Source organism: Gallinula chloropus (genome assembly GCF_964237585.1).
Source record: "Gallinula chloropus genome assembly, chromosome: 1".
Classification (NCBI taxonomy): domain Eukaryota; kingdom Metazoa; phylum Chordata; class Aves; order Gruiformes; family Rallidae; genus Gallinula; species Gallinula chloropus.
Window position 1 is genome coordinate 29,582,632 of NC_140085.1, and position 15,226 is coordinate 29,597,857.

Genomic DNA, 15,226 nt, shown 5'->3' on the forward strand with positions numbered 1-15,226 from the left:
AGACATACAAACCACCCCAACCAAACCAAACACAAAAGGCACAATTGGTTAAGTTGCAGAAACAGGCTGTAAGTGGAAAAAAATAGCACAACTTCAACAGCTAAGAGAACTAATACAGAGAAACAAAAAGAAACACTAGCAGCAACTACCTGTGTTCACAAATTATTTTACATTAACTGCAGGAAAGGGCTAGCCAACATACAATTATTTGGGCTACAGATAGCAAATTAATTTAGGAAAAAAAACTTCCACTATCTGATTTCACATACAGAAATGAAGTGAACCACAATAAAGGAAATATGGTTAAACTGCATTTTTTCCCTTTAATCCAGATTACCTATGATTTAAGAACAGCTATTACAATTAAAGCAAGTAAGAGTAACATTCACCTCAATGTCAACAAAATTTTGATGGAAAAAGCACATTGTCCTGAATTTCTATGAAAAAAGACAAGAATTACAACTACAGACCCTTGCTTTGTCTTCAGTTATGAAAACAAATTGTTTTCCTGTTACAGTTCTTCAGTACTATCCAGAAATTTGATGATACAAAGTTTCTCACAGCTCCAGAGTTTTACTGGAAATTATTTAATGAACCAGTAACAGTGCCATACAATATCCTTCTTGCAGAAGACCTGGTCAAGTCATTCAGATTTAGGACACCTTCCCATGTTGCAACAGCTGCAGGAATGATATACAGCGATGCGAGAAACTAGCGTCCCCTAAAGAGAATCTCAGGTTGGAGAGAAACACGAGATGCTGCTTCTCTGTCACAGGATGCAAACACCAGTCCCCCAGAAAGGCTAGGCTGTCCCACCCCTGCACTATGGTCTGGCCTTCCTCCCTTGGCCACGAATGAACTAACCATGTGTCCTGTAATTGGCAGTCTCTTTTCACAGTTGCATAGCAGGGATTTATTTCCAATAACATCAAGTCCTTGGATTAATATCTGGAAAGCTGAGTAGGACAGTGTATAAGATACTGCCGAAAGCCTCTTCTTCCTCCTGGCTCAAGTCTGGAAGGTTCCTATAACTCTCCTACACACACTCCTGTAAGGTCTTATAGTAACTTTCACTGTACTGCTTCAGTTATGAAAGTTACTATTACAATACTGTTCTTGAAAAAAAAAAAAATAGCTAGAGGGCCCCCAAATCACTTTTAGATTTCAAAAGTTGCCTAATAGGCAAATTTCTAACCTGGCATTCATAGCCTTCCTCCTTTTTCCTTGCTGCTAGAGGAAGGGAACATGCAGCACATCAGGAACTCACAACAGCACACAAACAGGCACACACATATTTCCAGTTGCAGTTGTCCAGTGTTTCTTTAGGAATTCTAAAGCTAAGAGGTAAGAGCTTTGAGTCAGAACCTACTGCTGCTTTTGAAGGTAGCCTCATTCAACCATTCCATGAAGGAACAGTTTGCACCAGCAGACAAGACCTTCGACTTCCCCCAATAGTGCTTGACTTCCACAAGCAGGCTGCCATAGCTCCATCAGAATATCACTTCTGTGCCTGCCCCACTCTGTTTGCTCATGGCTGACAGGCCCTAAGGAGAAGGTAATATTAGATGCTTTCAGTAAGACACTAAAGCTCTACTGCAGTCAACTGCTGAACAACTTTGAAAACCAGGTTCTCTATTAATGGCACTCAAGTAAAAAAAAACCCTTCCTTTTCCCCTGTTTTATGCAAAAAGAATAGAAACAGACCATCTTAGCCATGTCTGGGCAAGGAAAACAAAGTTTGCCTTCAAACACGAAGGTAGTTACTGCAGATACTCCTTCAATATCTCTGAATAAGGAGGCTGTCTAAAATATCCCTTTACCTGACCTAGATGTACGAGGACACAGCAGAAGCCTGCCCCAACTCAGCAGGGTTTCAACACCCTGACATTACACAGTGCACTTCAGTCTGCTTCTGTATTTATTCTGAGGCAAAAGAATGGCAGTGCTTGCAACCACAAGCTAAACATGAACTTCTCTTGTATAGGGTATGCTTGGTGATCTGTTACTAAGAGAGGAATTCTGATTAAAACTATCCTGAAGAGCACTCCTAAATGTCAGTTAGGTATCTGAAAGTCACCTAAGCAATGCTTAGGGGGGCCAATTCATGAAGGACCCACCTACCCTCTTACCATACACCTAAGGATAACAGAGTGCCTGTTTTTATCACTAAGATACTCTTACCCTGAAGAGCACCTCTCTACCTAGCTCCGAGCAGCTAGCAGAGCTCTGTGGATGACAGGATTGGCACTGTAACAGTAAGCATCAAGTACTTCTCTGACTCTTACACTACCCACATCCCAGATGCTAGGTGGACAACTGTTTTAGTTCCCAGTCACATTTACTATTAGAACACAACCTACAGTGTAGCCTTCAGCACGCTTCCTTCCTCAGCTATACAAGTAATTTCTTTCTCCTTTTGTAGGCCCTCACCTAGATTCCCATCTGTTTGCCTCTGCTCCAGAAAGGCTCTCAATTAAAAAGGCAGTCACTTACACTCTGCAAAACTGGAACAGCACATAGAGAACTGTCATGGCTCACTTCAGATTTATTTTTGATTAACTGTCCCGCAGCAGAGCTTCAGAAGAAAATAGCACAATTTTAATTCCACTCAGAAAATTTATCTGGTGCATGTATGTAGTAACAGAAGCAAGACACACAGCTACAGACAGTTAAAAGACCACTGGGTTGGGTTTTTTTTTCCCCTCCCCATATACAAGTTCTGTTTTTATACTTCTAGTCTTTCAACTCTGTTTTGCAGATTATTTCACCCGCAGGCAGACAGGTGCTCCAAGTATGATCACATTTGCTGCAAAAAAGATACATGACATTCATATTGTACAGTGCAACTCAAACCTTCGTTATTTAACTACAGAAAACCATAAAGCTTTACGCTATAGTTGCGAGTTGAACTTAAAGTAGTTCATACCACTACAAGAAGCATCCCTGGAAACATGAAGGTACAAAGGAATAAAATACTGCACCTAATTAGTTAGAAAGTTTATTTGCAGAGCCTTTAACATGAACAGCCAAGGTAACCTCAGCTATTCAATTCAGCATTATTTTTAGCTAGAATGAAGTCCACAGAATAGACTTTCAGCAATAGTAAGAGATGCAATGAATAAAGAAATCAAACACACTTTACTGGAGCAAGATTATTATTTTTTTTTTTTACCCCAAAGGCTTGTGATTTTAGATGCAAGTCATGCAAAAGAATCATTTGTATAATTTTTCAAGTTTCCTCAGAGGAGAAAATAGTATCTTTCCAAAAGGAAATATATTTGGGTTTGAATGGTTACTATATAAGACAATGTGATTATTTTTTGCCTTTTAATTTATGAAAGTGTTTTTTGTTCTTTTTTATAACAGTAATTTCAAAGTATGTTTTACTGTGAAAGTACTGGAAAGTCTTTGTCATAAACTGTCACACTGAGGTAAGATGTAGTGGTTTTATGCTGGAAATAACAAATTACACTAATCAAAACATCAAATTGCAAGCACACACACACCCTGTGCAATTTTCAAGCTGGGTATCTCTAAAATACTCTCTTCTGGAACTCTACTACCTTACTATCATACCCTACAACAGATGGAAACGACTTTGTTTGTTTTATCCTGAACAACACAACCCATCCTTTTAAGATAGAAATGAGAGTAAATGGACACTGATATTTTTTTTTTCCCCAGGAAACCTTGGTTTATTATCCCCTTGTTGTAATTCGAGGCCAGCGTGGAAGCACTCAGATTTGGTTTCATCCCACCCTTTACAAACTTTGCTTTCCTTCCATGGCTTCTCCACCAATACACACAGAAGGGTACGAGGTATCTCAGGGTTATTAGACGGGTTTGGTGCAGGAAGTGTCAGTCAAATTCTTCCATTTGCTTTGACACAAGGGGGGCGGTGGGTGGGTGGGTGGAAGGGTGTTTAGACGAGATGAACGTCCCTGTCATCCTCTCTTCCTTTTCATTTTGCGATAAGCAGGAAGGGAATTCGCTGGCCACGACGCCGCCTGCTTGTCCCACTCCGTGGCCACCCCTGGCACAAGCACCGGCGCTCGGCCTGTCGTCCGTCCCCCGCCCCGCCTCGCCCACGCAGACCGGCCGGAAAGATCGTGCAGCTTCGGACTAGGTGGGGCTCCGGCTCGGACTTCCCGCTGACAACGACGGCGGCAGCCAGGGACCGTCCCCTTCCCCGCCCGCGGCGGGGCCGAGCCGGGCGTCACCCGCCCCTCCCCGCACCCGGCCGGGCCCCACGTCGTGGCCCCGAGCGACAGGGTTACAACTTTCCGCTTCCGCTCCAACTTCTGCTCCGGAGACCGGCGGGAGGGGGTGGCGGCCAAGGGCTGGGCCGGGCCCTCGGCCCGGCTGGCAGCGGCTGCCCCTCAGCGCCCCGCTCTCTGCCCCCACCCCCCGCGGTGTCCCCCCGCGCCTGAGGCCGGACGAGGCGGCGGCTCCCAGTTCCTCCTCCGCCATGTTTCAGGCTCCTGCCCCTTCCCTCGCAGCGCGCCGCTCCCCGCCGTCGCTCCCCGCCACCTCCTCCCCCCCACCCAGCCGCCGCCGCCGCCCCCACCGACCCGTCCCCGCCCCGCCGCGCCACCTGTACCAGACACGCCGCTCTCCACCCCACCGACACAGCGGCCCAGCCCGCGCTCTCCCGCCGCGACCTACCGGACAGCGCCTCCGCTCCCCGCCGACCGCCGCCTCGCCGGCCGAGCCCGCTGCGCTCCGCCCGCCGCCCGCTCCGCTGCCTCTCGCTGCCTGTGCCGGGGCGCGGCTTGGGGCCGTCGCCGTGACGCCGCACGCCCAGCCTCGCTCTGGCGCGCGCGGGGGCGGTGCGAAAGGGGAGGGGTGACCTCGCCGCGCCTCTCCCCCTGCGCAGGCGCGCGGCACGGCCCCGCGGCGCCGCGAGGCGGCCCCTCCCCCCCTTCGCTCCCCGCAGCCCCCGTCACCCCCCGTCGCTCCCCGCCCGGCCGTCTGGCCCCACGCTGCTGCGCCCAGAGGCGGCCTCGCCTCCGCGGAGTAGTGGCACGTACCCCCTACCAACCCCTGCCCGGCTGCGCGTCCCCGGTGTGGAGCGGCTGGTGGCGGGGGCGGAGGAGAGGAGAGGAGAGGAGAGGGAGGGCAGGAAGGGACGGCCGCTGGTCCGGCCGCGATGTGCCCTGACTGGAAACCTCTCTGGGGCGGGGCGGGCAGGGTCGGGCCGGGCCGCCCGCTGTGCGGCTTTGCGGCTTCTACCGGGCTGCCGCCACCGCCTGTGGTGTCAGGGAGGGAAGGACGGAGGGAGGCCTCCCTTCCCCGGGCCCGGGGAGCGTGTGGGCTGGGGACAGTCGGGCGCGGGGCCTCATCCTAAACGCTCCTGGTTTCGCCTCGGGAGATTTTCGAGCAAAAAGTGCTCGGGAATCCAGCCTTGACAGACTTCGCCACCCCGGTACCGGGGGCTGGCGAAGTCTGTCAAGGCTGGATTCCCCAGCCCACAGCTGGCAGGCCTGAGATCTGTACAGTGTCCCCAGCCCTGCCAGAAGTTCCCCAAGACCCCTCGTGCTCCATAGGAGCACACCCGTCGGGACGGCGCAGCCCTTCTCTCCCCAAATTCTCTCTGGGACAACGTGGTCGTGCTCTTCCCAACTTCCTGCAAGTCCCAAGTAGGACCGGTCGGTCAGTTCCAGCTCAAGAGGTGGATCAAAAGATCCGCTGTTGCTGTGAGTTAATTTAGAAGATCAAGAGCTGGAAGCATAAATGCCAGGGCAGTATTTCTTAGATTTCTAAAAGGGTTTTGAGATCCAGTGGTGATCGGTGTTTTAGAAATGCAACATACTACTGGTTTTATGTGGATTATTACGCCTCTGGATGTGAACAGCCTATCATTAGCCCTGCTGATACAAAGCTGGATGTCCATTGCCTGAAAATAATTATGGTATTTCTTTGCCTTTCTTTATTTTAGTCCAAAATAACATAAGTCACTTTTTTTTTCTTTTTTTTCAGAGTGCCACTAATATTTTCCAGTTACAGTAACTGACAAAGATTATTGAATAAATGAGCCAGTTCCTAGGAAACACTTAGCAAGCAAATAGTTAACGTTCGTTGTTCAGATAAAACTGTTGCTCAGAGGAAGTCCACAGCAGTGTATAAAACGACCGGAAGTTGCAGAAGGCTTCTGGCAAGGAGAATGGGTGTGGAGGAAGCACAGGCTCTCTGTTTGTAGCACAGAGATAGAAAGGGATTAAAAAAAAAAGAGAGGGAGATTATATTTCCCCAAGTTGCGTGATGGAGAGTTCCTTGCTATAAATGTTTGGAGACCATACAACTTCAAATGAATGTGTGGGAGAAGCTGGAGCTCAGAGCAGAGTCAGAGAATGACCGGAGAAATGAGCTGCCTTTGGTTAGAGAAGCTTCATCTAGAGTCAAGGCATCCAGAAAGTGACACATTTAAAAAATATTTTTTCTTTAGAGTATTGCTCCCAAATCCCAAACGTCATAAAATCTCTTCCAAAGTCCAGACAAATCTCCTGGTGTTTTACAGCTTAAACCCTTGTGCAGTACTTTGATAATGAATCCCTGTAAATGAGGGATAATGCAAGAGAGCTCGGGTTGTGAGAAATCAAGTACGTAGAAGCCAGTCCTTTCTTAGCGGGGCATCCTATGCAGGGCAAAAGTCATTAATGAGAGATGTCAAAATACATAAAATTCAGTCTCAAGTAAAAACTCATAAGAGCACCTCATGTAATTATTAGCTGTTTCTATCACCAGATAGAAAAATGTTGCTGTTTCTTTCGTCTTTTCTGTCAGTAGATGTTACTATCAGCTCCCAGAAGTATTCATTGCACAGAGGAGACAAACAGACAGAAAGATAGATCCTCTGTCCTCACAACTGTCTTTCGTGAACAAGATTAATCAAAATAACAAGCTGTGTTCCAGGAACAGATGTGTGTCATTCACGTAATAATGTTTTACAGCGTGCTTTTAATTGCCCCGTGTTTTATAGGCAGCGGGGCAAATCCTGCTCTTTGCTATCCAACAAGAAAACAGGAAAGGGCCTTTGGGAGTCTGAGTGAATCTCCCTTGAGCAGATCTTGGCATTTGGAGTTTCATACAGGGGAATCTGAAACTCAGTATTTGAAAGGAAGTGTATATACACGTATATACACATATGGTTTCCTTAATTTAGACAGTCTTGGAGATTGATCACTGTAACTAGAAGAAATAGGCAATTAGGATCCATTCTGAGCAAGAGACAGTTTCCTTTTCCCAGCTCTTCTCAGCCACATACTTTGAATGTAAATTGGCCCCTTAAGTTTGGATTTTCCTGTGAATCATCTAACTAATCCTCAGCGAAATTCTTACACCAGCTTTACTCATATCAGTCAGACTGGCGAATAGAAATTGGTGTGCCTGTTAAGTGCCCTTGCCCAATGCACCACACGGCTTGTTCTGCTCAGCTTGCTTAGTGTTTCACATGTGCCTGATGGTCACTGAAGCCACTGTGCCAGTGTAGAGGTGCCTCTCTGACAGAGCAACCCCCCAGGGAATCAGGAATACAGAACAAAAGGGGGGAGATAGGGCCAAAGTGCCATTGTGTTGAGTAAGAACAACAGAGATGCATCAGCTTTCCTTAGCAGGCCTGCCTGTGCCCAGCACTGATCTGGAGTTTTTAAAAGAAGGAGGTTGAATACCCAGCCACATGCTCACCAAACGGACAAACAAGACACCTGTTTATGCCCATAAACCTTAATGACAAATAAAGCTTTCCAAAGCACAGGACCACTTGTCCTTTGGGCTGTAACTTCTGTGTCCCAATTTACCACTTTCCTGTCTGTGCTTCAAAAAAACCTCTTATTTCAATGACCAGTGCTTAGCTGGAGCTAATTCAGCCTGCTCATAGCTAACACAGTGAGCTGTCTGATAATGTGTGCTGGGGGACATGGCTTAGTAGTGGATGGCAGGTTAGGGTGATGGTTGTACTTGATGATCTAAAGAGTCCCTTCCAACCAAGACATTTCTATGACTCTGTGTTGTAAGGAACAGCTACAAGGTAACACAGATGATCCCCTCTGATGGAAGGAGGAAAGTATTGACAGATCTTGTTAAAAAGTTCAGTAGAATTACTGGGGGAAGGGGGGGTGGGGACGATAAATTGTTTGAGGAAAACAAAGGAATTTTTTTTTTAATAAAAGCTTGACAGGGTCACCTTTGTTCACCACCATATAATTTTTCTAACTTTGCCTGCATTGTTTTCACTGGGGCTGCATGGGTGTTGGAACGAAGAATGTGGCTCTGTGTATTGCAGTTTCATTACTGCTGAAATACAGCCATCTCTGGGACAGAATGCAGAGCTGGCTTGTGCCAACAAACCCTGAAGTTTAATGGGCATGCGGTGCCAGGGAATGTCGTGCTGGCTGCGTGCCAGCTAGCTGTGAACTTTTTCTAGAAATTTGTCCTGAAGGGAAAAGAAATGTCATTTGGTTAATCTAGGAGGATGCTTTGCTTGCAGAGAGAAAGCAAAGTTCTCATCTTTTCTGGTGAATGGACTGAAAAGGGTCGATTCTTAGCTCAGAGACTCAATTGTTCCAGCAAGAGAGTGTTTACTAGATCAGGATGTGCTTTGGATCCTGAGAGCAATAAGCAAACATACATCTCCAGCAGTGAGGAGAAGTGTCTGTTGTTTTTGAGACATATATGTTTTTATACTTTACCTTTTATCATTTTTTATCCTTCAGCATGATTTTCATTTGGTATTTCTCCATACTCGGAAGATTAAGTCATGTAGAGAGGGAATACCTGCCTGCCTGCATAGCTCCTTGAGACAATCCAGAGACATGTCTTCCCCTGCAAACTCGATGCAATTTCTCTGTGTCTTCGTATCTGTTGATACAGCTTCAGCCTGAGATTTTTACACTGGTAATTATCAGTTCTAACAGTTCATCGTCTTCACTTCTGACATAGGTTCCATTATGCAGTTCTACAGCTTAACCTGTCTTCATTGCCTCTTCTTGACATATTGCCATTTACTAATCAAAGTCGTTTAAGGAGGGGTTTAATACAAGCCTGATTAAAACTTAACTCCAAGATTATTTTTTCCCCAAGTTCACTTTCCATGTGTTTACATCACTGTTGAGGAAAACCCTCAGTCACTTCTCTGCTCTTCTTCCTCCTCTAAACTATCTTGCATTAATACTTTTTCCTATCTCTTAGAAATGTTCCATGACTCTTCCAGTTTGTCTGCTAATATCTTTTACTGGGCTAAGGCTTTTCCCTGCCCCAAATCCTACTGCTTATATAGTATATCCCTTCCTTTATCTTTTAATTTGTCTCTTTCCCCACCCCATGATAACTGCTTTGAGAAGCAAAATATGCCTTTGTTTTTCTTAACTGGGGAAGAACAGGCTCCTGCAATCTGAATCATAAATGTCAACATTTACTTACAGGGGTCTAATTTTTAAAGCTATTTTCTCTTGTCTTTGAGCAACTCCTTTTTATATCACTGCAGTTTCTTCAGATAAAGAAAGGAATAGCTGTTTTTACAACATGGTTGTTGTGAAAGAACAGTACTCTGAATTGCAGAGAGATTCAAGAAAATGCCCTGAGCTGTGGAATTTAAATTCTTAAAAATAAGGATTAATTTGGTAAAAGGAAAAGCCTACTTTATTTTATCCTGTGTTGAAAAGATCTTTCAAATTACATTGGCCAACTAGCTGATCAAATAAGGAACAAGACTGTGGCAGCAACAAAAGTGTTTTAAAAGAGAAAATGAAGAATAATGTGTCCAATTGGAACTAGAGAGGGGATGTAATTACCTGGAGCAGAATCTGTCCAGGATATGGGCAAAACCCTCTCTTTAAACCCCTACACGTTTTAGCAATTTCAAACTTTTACTTCCCTCCTCTTCCAAGAGAACACTTTTAGCAGCACATGATGCAGAAGGTTACTACCTTCTGAGTCACCAGTTCCTGTGATAACCTGGATAGTTCTTCAAATGCTTCCATAAAAAGACCGGGTGCAGCAGCAGCAGTTAACTGGTAATGACTGATACAGTCGCAATGTAGATAACAGTGTACATTTCTGAACTAAGCTTAGTTTCCCCCATTTATAATTCTTCCCAGGAATGTCCTTCTTCACCCTCTTCCCAGATTATTTTAGAATAGTGCATTGCGTAACAGGCTAGCCTGAGCACAGTGGTAGTCCCAAGCAATTTTATGGGAAGTGGGTACTTTTGACTCTCTTTACCAGAACATGAAAGTACAGGACTTTGACCCAGGAAAAGAGTGTTTATTATTATTATAACTGAATGTCAGTACCAACATTTTCACTATCGTGCCTTTCTTCCATTTGCTTTCACATTTTTACTCTTTTTTAGAATACTCATTTGTATCCAGATTCAGACTCTACTGAAGGCAGGGGAAAAGTTACTGTTGATTTTAATGAGCTTTATACCAGGACTTACATTCAGCCCTTGAGGGATGTGCATCATTTAGCAATACTTGCATTTAAAATATATATTCACTTCTGGTTTACGTCAATATTAAGACAGGAGCAAGTATATTTAATGATGACAGGTCTAAAAATAGTTGGTGTTTTTTGTCCCGTTTCCCCCAGCAGCAGAATTATATCCCAATTAACATAGCAATTTACACTGAAATATAGATATGATTTTTCTTTGCTTCCTTTCATTTCTGCCCACTTCAGAATCAAACCTTAATTAACACAATGGGCCAAAAGCATTCGTGGGGATCTCTTGAAATCATTAGTTACGTTAGCAGTTCATTAGGTTTGGTCACTTTGGTTAGAAGAACACAATGTACAGCACAGAGAGGAGAATTTATTTCGTAACTTCATAAGATCATTTTCTCCTTAGCTTTCTCTGTAGATATGGCCTTGTTCTGCCATATCTTTCCTCTGGCCATGGAAGCTGTTGCTGAAACTACAGTCAGGAGAGTGGTCTTAATGAGGATTGTTAAAGTTTACACCAAGGAATACACATATTCCTTGCCTTTTAAAACTAGCCAAAAAGCAAGGTAATTTTTTTTTCCCTATTAATCCTTTTTGCAAAAAGAATGCATCATAGATTTTTTTAGCTGATAAAAATGTCTTTGTTTTACTTCATTCTTAACAAGTCCATAAATAGCAAACCCCTCAAACAGCAATTTAATTAGTGTTTATCACTAGTCCAACTCTCTGTTTTAGCAAGAAGGTAGTATTTTAGCAAAACTTTGTATCCCTCAAATAACCACTGTAAACCCAGGAAAATCTAGATGAGCATGCTGATTTTGGATGAACACATATATTCAAACCATCTCCAAGCAAGTTGCTACAGCTGCCACAGGCCATGGCTTACAGTCTGGTCTGGAAAAGTTGGGATAGTTTTTTTTTGTGTCGTATGGATGCTGTGATAATCAGCAGCATCAGAGCTGTGCAGAGACATGTTGATGCCCTGTTTCACCTGCTCTCGCTCCCTCTTGCCATACTTCTTGCAGTTTGCTTGGTTCATCTCATTCAGGGTGGTTTATTGGCTACAAATAGGCCTACAACCTCCTTGCCTCTTTCTGCCTTCACTTTGGGAATGACTTGGGGGTCAAATCCCTTCTTGTTCCTTAACTGGCCTGAGGTTCTTAATACATTATTTGTGTAATAGTTTTATTTTATGAATCCTTTCCTTTTACTAAGGCTATATTGTGTAGTTCTGCCGAACTTCAAATCAAAGGTTTCTTAATATCCTATTCCCATGAGATGTCTGTGTTGTTATATTCAATTTTTATCAATAAATATAGGTATTTGAAATGTAAATGCTGTCCTCTCCAAACCTTTCTTACCAATTCAGAATTGCTCCAAGGTCCCAAGCCTTTTAACTACTTCTGCGCTATGCAGAATCTTCTATTGCAACCTCGAGCAGCATAAAATTAATTAATTCTAACTTGACCTGTAGCCAGTGTTTAACATTCGGAGGAAGCCGGGTGAAGAGAAGCCCTGTGAATCACTACCCAAGACAGGGATGGAATGGAAGCTGCATCCCTGGTGTTGCCTTTCCTCGCGTGGAGGCGATACTCCCGTTGCCCTGGTGCTGTGTTTCACAGGCGAAGGTGATACTCCACGGGCCATGCTGGTTGTGCAGCCCGCTTGTGTGCTCCGCATTTTGGCATTTCCAAATCCAGTTCAAAAATAAACCACAGGGCCGTGGTTTTAATAATGGAACATCAAATAAAACTTGTTTGTTTTTTTTTTTGGGGGGGTTTTTTTAATTGCATTGCCACTCGAGTTGCTAGGTTAGCTCCCTGCTTTTCCTAAATTTCCTACATTCTTCCTTCCATTCTTCCTTTTCCGTAGCAAATGAACGAATTATGGGAGTTTCCAGTGAGGATACAATGAATGGCAGTAACAGATTTCATGATTTCTCCAACTCATATAATTTCATCTGAGTTTTATGACACATAATTTCATTATAGAAAGAGCAATGTTCCCCCTCCCCCTTCTCCTCTTTATCTTATATCTTGGCTCCTTTTTTACTTTAACACGGCAGTTTAAAGATTGCAAGTTAGTTCTGGGGTGGGGTTATGTGATATAATCAACTTCAAGATAGTCTTTACATTTCCTTTCATCCACTATAATACTGAAATTTATGCTCAGAGATCAGCATTTACTCTTACTGTATTTCTTTATGCTCCTTCGATGATACAAAACCAGAGAGCTGTAGCTTTTTCTCTGAAAACGTTCTTGGATTAGCACCATGTTATTTAACAATTTTGGTACATAACAGTGGATTCAGAGAAAGAGCAAAGCCTCGGAGATAACAGTCATTTTATAGCCAGTGCTTGTGAATAGCTTTTTATCATTTAAGTGATTTTTTTTTTACTGTCTTTGGGCATTCAGTAATGGGGGAAAAGCCTTCAGGAGGGAATTCTTCCTTTTATAGAAGAATTTCTGAGGCACTTCAAGCTTTCCCAGGTTGGCCCATGTCCTACTCTCCTTGTATTTTCCCTGTTCCAGGCATAACATCGTATTTTAGCTCCCAGGAACATTCTGTGCATGCTTTAGGGTGTTCATGAAGGCTGCATGTGTGCGGGTTGCAGTGCATGGGCACAGGGACTCCAGAAATTGAACAGAGCTGCCCACTTTATTTAATGTACAGGGAGCATCCAGTGTCATCAATTCACTGGTCCAGTAATTTCTGAGTGTTTCCCACAGCTGGGATTTCTGCTCACATAGCTGGGGTGTGATCAGTTGGCTCAGATAGCAAGGGAGGACAGGGTCATGACTCCTCACCACATACATACATTCATGACACCTATGTTGAAAAGCTGTACATGTACCAGTCCAATTTACACTCTGGAGGTATATATTTTATATATATATTTGGAGGTGTATATTTTTTTAAAAATGCTCTGTAATAAGCTACCTGCTCACCACAGAGTCATGAAGCATTCTATCATACAGATGCCTTTCAGCTCCTTACAGCTCATTTCAAGTTTGGTAGTGTATTTTCAAGGTGGCTTTGCCCATAATTAGGTATCTTAAACACCACTAATAAATCTCAACCTTTCAGAGTACATCAGTGGTGAAATGCTCGCCAGCTGAAACTATATGGAAACTGTCATTTCCCTAAAGGACAGCTAAAAACGTATATACCCAGTGTCCTGTGATTTGGTACCAGTATCACATAAAATGAATTCCTTGTAGTTACGGAATTCTGGAAGGTGGACAAATCAACATTAGTTCTGCCCTCCTATACATGTAATCACATAATATATTAAAAAATAATAAAAAAATATTGTTAAATACACATCAAAAGTGAAACAGGTTATTTGCTTACCCACACACTTCATAAAGACATGCACCGAGGCAAATAAATAAGCAATCTTTGAGACAACAGTTTCCTAATAATTTGCCCACATTTCCAATAGGTTTTGAGTGACAGCAGTGATAATATTTGGGAAAATGCACCATACCCATAAACATGTAAGCATACAGTTCGGGTTGCTCTGGGAATCTTATTTCCACACTTCTTTGCAATGAAATGTTTGACCTTCATGATGTATTAACATACAGAATATTTTTTTTTTTTCTTTAATTTAATATACCGATGAAATTGGGGCAGAGAACACAGATGACTGCCTCTCAGCCCTCGGGCTCCTGATTATCTCAGGATAACTCTGCCTTCCTGGAGTTGCTCAACTGCTGCATTAAGAGTCTTCACTGTGAAGAAAGAAACGTTAGATAAGCATCATTCGGAAGGGTATCTCTAATTGTTTGAGCCTAGAGAAATCATTTGCCCCAAGCATCAGCAGTAGATAGGTGCAGTTTTCAGATCATCGAGGAATATCTTCAGATCTTATCAGCTCAGTGCTGTGTCATCCTCTTGTTTTAATGGACACTGAGTGGATCACTCATTCTAATCAAAAATCAAAATCTAAGATTTACAAATCTTGATTAAGTCACAGTAGTTAAATGTTAATATATTCATAGCTATTTTACAGGCCTAGGGGGTTACCTGCCTTTTTTATGTGTTTGAGTGCCTGGTGCAGAGCAGTACAGGATATCTATGTATGCCTGGGTGTTGGCTGTTGCTAGCAACAGCTGCCGGCTGCTGAAGGTAGCACCTGGAAGACACAACACTCTTGAGAGGTGTTTCAGTAGGTATCTTCACTTCACTTAATCAGAGCAGCTTTTTGAAACAAGCCACTGTCCTGGTGCTTGTAGTCGTGACAGAGAGCAGATCTAGGGAGTGAGGAGCTCCTAATCCTCACGAGGCCACCGCACAGATAACTCCACTTGTTATCTGTGAGCAGGAGACCTTGCAGTTGTCCTCACTTGTTGTGTTTTCAAGATTACTCCATTTGCCTCTCAGCTTTGTATCTTCAGTGTGTGTGTTTGCTCCCTCTTACACATCCACCGATTAGTCCCTCTGTGTTTGCCTCCCAAATCTTCGTATAAATGTCCTGCAACTTGCCCCCTGCTCAAGTGCAGAGGCAATGCACCCAGCATCACTACACCTGGAGTTCATAGCTCACACAACTGCCAGGACAGCAAATGTGTATATATGTATATATGCATATATATACACACACCATCCAGGAAGCTTGGCCAAGTAGAAATGGGGTGCTTGGAAACTCCAATTGGAAGGTCTGTTCCACAAAAGTGAGGCCACAATTACACTAACAGCATCTATTTCTGCTGCCTGGGGCCTGACCGTGTTTCCAAATTTCATCCATATGGAAGAGAAAGTGCTGATATTGTACTAGCA

General features: G+C 43.8%; 1 protein-coding gene across 1 annotated transcript in view; it reads right to left on the reverse strand.

The window, feature by feature from the left end:
- The window catches only part of RAP1B (RAP1B, member of RAS oncogene family), a 31,335-nt gene extending 26,552 nt beyond the window's left edge, over positions 1-4,783 (reverse strand). Inside the window, exon 1 of the mRNA XM_084269593.1 lies at positions 4,666-4,783. The gene's annotated coding sequence lies outside the window, so the exon portion shown is untranslated. The remainder of the gene's footprint in view (positions 1-4,665) is intronic.
- Positions 4,784-15,226: the final 10,443 nt, after the last annotated feature.